Genomic DNA, 5,000 nt, shown 5'->3' on the forward strand with positions numbered 1-5,000 from the left:
GCAAGCCCCAATCCGCGACTATCCACCCACCGCCACCCCACACGGGTGGTTGTTGTTGCGAAATGAGGTTGTGGTCGACATGCCCGCGCATTTGAGAAGGAGTTCCTAGCACTCCATGCTCTTCCATGCCAAAAAAAAGCCTAGACAACCCCATTTCGCAACTTTCCACGCCTTTTTTTTTCCCCCTCACCCATGGCGGCGGCGTGGTGGCGGCGGCCGGATTCCGGCCACCACCGCCATGGGTGGCAGCCCCCCGACCCCGACACCAAACCCATAATACCGAGGCAACATATCGAGGCAACATATCGAGGCAACATGACATGGGTGTGGCGTGGGGGAAGGGGGCTGCAGCTAGGAGGGCATGGGCTGCCATGCATATGCAGGCAACACACACCCCCCTATATAGCATTTTATGCATTTAGCCCTTTGACAGGAAGAGACATCACCTATGCGCGAGGAGTCATAATGGGCTCTAAATAATTCAATACAAGGTATTTGGACGTGATTTTTTGCAGGGATACTAAGAAACATGCAATCTCTGATGGGAAAAAGTTTCATAAATATTTGAAGTCGGGAAGTATTTTTTATTATTTTTAGAAGTCGTAAAATTGAAAAAATCATTAAAAGAAATCCGGGAGGAATTTTTTAGTTTTGTAACTTGGAGAAGGTACTAAAAATCATAGACTACTTATGGGGAGCTTATTGTGCGAGGAAATTTCAATAAAAATGGGGTTTGACAAGGTTTGAAAAATTCTGTCGACATTTGAAAAAATCTGGAACTAGGCTGCCGGCATGCTGCGCACATGCTGCGCGCATGCTGCGCGCAGGCTGCGCGCAGGCCACGGCAGGACAAGTTTCGCTAGCCTCACTGTCGACCGAATGCGCAAGCTGCGCGCACGCCATGGCAAGACAAATTTCGCTAGCCTCACTGTCGACAGAGTCAGCACGCTGCGCGCACGCCATGGCAGGAGAAGTTTCGCTAGCCTCGCTGTCGACAGAATCAGCACGCTGCGCGCAAGCTGTGCGCGCGCATGGCATGGCAAGTTTCGAAAAATTCTGTCGACAGGCTCCCGAGCGCGCACGCTGCCGACATGTTGTGCGCACGCTGCCGGCATGCTGTGCACACGCTGCGCGCAAGCTGTGCGCGCGCATGGCATGGCAAGTTTCGAAAAATTCTGTCGACAGGCTGCCAAGCGCGCACGCTGCGCACACGCTGCCGGCATGCTGTGCGCACGCTGCCGGCATGCTGTGCACACGCTGCGCGCAAGCTGTGCGCGCGCATGGCATGGCAAGTTTCGAAAAATTCTGTCGACAGGCTCCCAAGCGCGCACGCTGCGCACACGCTGCCGGCATGCTGCGCGCACGCTGCCGGCATGCTGCGCGCAAGCTGTGCGCGCGCATGGCATTGCAAGTTTCGAAAAATTCTGCGGCCAGGCTCCCAAGCGCGCACGCTGCGCACACGCTGCCGGCATGCTGCGCGCACGCTGCCGGCATGCTGTGCGCACGCTGCGCGCGCGCATGGCAGGACAAGTTTCGAAAATTTCTGTCGACAGGCTGAGCAGCGCGCACGCTGCGCACAGGCTGCCGGCATGCTGCGCGCACGCCGCGCGCAAGCTGCGCGCGCGCATGGCAGGACAAGTTTCGAAAATTTCTGTCGACAGGCTCAGCAGCGCGCACGCTGCCGACATTCTGTGCGCACGCTGCGCACAGACTGCCGGCATGCTGCGCGCAGCCCATGGCAGGACAAGGTCCGAAAAATTCTGTCGACATTTTTACGCCATGGTAGGCTTCCGCTTCGCGTCACTTTGTCGACATTCAAGCCTACCATTTTTATTGAATTTTTCAAACCTTGTCAAACCCCATTATTCAAATGTCGAAAAATTCTGTCGACATTTTTACGCCATGGTAGGCTTCCGCTTTGCATCACTTTGTCGGAATGCATCGCATGGCGAGGCAAGGCAAGGCAAGGCCACAGCATGCCAAGGCGAAGGCAACGCATGGCTTGGTCAAGGCCACATCATGGGCACGGCATGCCAAGGCAAGGCGAGGCAAGCCATCCTTAGCCTCGCCTAGCCTCACTTACTCGGAATGCCTTGGATGATGCGCAATGCCAAGGCAAGGCAAGGCAAGGCATGGCTTGAATGGCTTGGTGTAGGCCACAACTTGGGCATGGCATGCCAATGCAAGGCAAGGCAAGGCAAGCCACGCCATCCGAACCCTCCAATAACCTTACTTTCTCGGAATGCCTTGAATGGGCACGGCATGTGAAGGCAAGGCAAGGTCCTAAAAATCATTTTGTAAGTTGGAGAAGGTCCTAAAAATCATAGACTTAATTATAGGGAGCTTATTGTGCGGGGAAATTTCAATAAAAATTGGGTTTGACAAGGTTTGAAAAATTCTGTCGACATGCTGCCGGCATGCTGCGCGCAGGCTTCGTGCATGATGTGAGCATGCCAAGCTTCCAATAGCCTCACTGTCTCTGAATGCCTTGAATGGGGAGCAATCTGCGTGCAAGCCATGGCATGACAAGGTTTCGAACAATTCTGTCGACAGAAGCAGCAGGCTGCGCGCAGCATGCCGGCAGGCTGCGCGCAGCGTGCCTGCAGCCTGCGTGCAAGCCATGGCATGACAAGTTTTTGAAAAACTCTGTCGACAGAATCAGGAGGCTGCCGGCACGCTGTGCGCAGGCTTCATGCATGATGCGAGCAGGCTGCGTGCAAGGGTAGGCATGCCAAGTGTCACGGGACGAGCGTGCGACGCGGCGCGGCGGAAGCAAATCACAGATTTCGCTCGCACAGACGCTCCCGTGCGGCCCAGGATCCCTTCGAATCCCAGTCAGCCTTCTCCCCACTTCATGACTCTCACAACTCCGCGAGAGGTTCACCATCATGTGTCGTCTCCCATAGGCGCCAAGCCCTATGGCTAGACAACGAGTCACACTTCCTTGTGACAACACAATCACCCCGCATCCGGCAACGAACCCTCGACGCCCATACATCAAGCGTTGCATAAGACACGTCAACTGCATCGACCACGTCGCATGCCAAACTCGTGGCTCGCTCATGTCCAAGTCGAGACATGGCGATCCAACACACCATCGGTTTACCCACACTTCTGTCGGTCATCCGTTAGCAACCAAGATAGCCCACATCCTCAAGCTATCCACGCAAGCTGTCACGCTCGCATGTCGCCCAAGCCTTGGCGACATATGTATTCCGAATGTCCCACATAACCCTCTATGCTTTGCATGGGGTCGCAACCCATGCGTACCGGCATCCGAATATCTTCCTTCCATCTTGGACAAGGCCGAACCCAAGCCAAGTCCATCGAGTCTCGTCAAATGCCTCGCTAGCCGACGGCATAGCGAATGCCATACGTTGACCTCACTCTTTCCAACGATGCGCAATACGAACGGCCCCGCGTGTTCGTACTGTCCTCGGGAAGTCCTTTCCCTCGGAGACATAGATTATCCTTCAACAATCTCATGCCCGCCCTTATGACAACCTCCAATGTCATAAGGATGCTCGCTTAGTGCCACAAGGGTGTAAGCACCAGGGGTGGTGGAGAGCATGACACCATGTCACCCCCTATATAGCATTTTATGCATTTAGCCTTCTGCCAGGAGGGAACATCACCTATGCACGAGGAGTCATAATTGGGCATAACTTCTTCGTACGAACTCCGAATGGCGAACCGTCAGTTGCATAGCGTGTATCTCGTCATTACGAACATCTTTCGTGTTCTGAGTTTCTTCAGGTTCCTCCCGTAACCTTCCGAAATACCCAAAATACCCCTCACACGCACAACCCGGCCAACACCAACCATTCTAGCTCTTAAGTCCTTGCCCCTTCCACACTTGGACTACCTCATAAGCGCATGGATGTCCCAACGGAGTCACGAAAGCACACGCTCAAGTGCGATCCGTGACATTCTCCCCCACTGATAGTGTCGACGCCCTCGTCGACGTGCCCACTGCACTGCCGCATAACAACACCATATAGGAATATCCTCTTCTCTTCGCTCCATGGACCACAATGCACCACTGTGTTCACCCTTTTGAACTTCTCTTTCAAAGTCCTACGTCTTTCCCTCTTTGGGCCGAGACCTCCGTCTCTTGTCGCACTCGACCACTGAACAACCACATAGCCCGCTGGTCAAGTACCTCCACATTTTCCACATTCAAAGAGATGCACCCCACCTGGGTGTGACTCGTAAGCCAACCGTGTGTCCTCCACGGCACCTCCATTCGTTTGTGCTCCTGCACTGCCACTTCCTGGCATTCGAGGTTCTCCCCCTACTTGTCTCGTTGGCACACCCCCACCTCGAGGTGCCACCACAGCAAAGCCCCGCAACACTTAGGCCCTCTGCCATCGAGTGCGGACATACCCCATGTCCTCGGAACCCATGCCTTTTAGTGAGACTTCCGGATCCACCTCTCTAGAACACTCTCTTCCAAATCTCAGTTAGCAACCATATGTCGAACCTTGTGCCCCACCCATCTGTTCTCAACAATTGTAGGAACAACCACTTAAGTGACTCCTTCATTAAAGCCTAGTCCGTCAGCGACTTACTCCCTCAATAGAGCCTAGTCCGTCAGCGACTTACTCCCTTCGAAGACTGCACCATTTCGGTCTTGAGCTCCTACCAGTTTTCCTCCGAACAAGGTCCCGCACCTCCTTGTCCAACAATCGTCACCAACTCCCTTGCGCATATGCGCTGCCATACCTCAATGGCGTTCGTGGGTCTCCCCCACTTATCTCGTCAACGCACCCTCACGTCAACGTGCCTCCGAAGCTTAGCTCCATAACACTTAGGCATTCACAATTCACCATGGTAAGACATCCTCCCTACTACGAGTAGAACCACCTAACCAACGCCCACACTTGGACTTGGCAGAACCTACTTCCGCAGCATCCACAAGGGAACAAGTAAGACATCCTCCCCAAAGCTACTCCAACTCTTTGCATGCCCTTAAGTGCGGACATCCTACGTCCTTAGCC

This window comes from Prunus avium, unplaced genomic scaffold, assembly GCF_965620075.1.
Source record: "Prunus avium unplaced genomic scaffold, drPruAviu1.hap1.1 HAP1_SCAFFOLD_135, whole genome shotgun sequence".
In the NCBI taxonomy this organism is placed as follows: Eukaryota; Viridiplantae; Streptophyta; class Magnoliopsida; order Rosales; family Rosaceae; genus Prunus; species Prunus avium.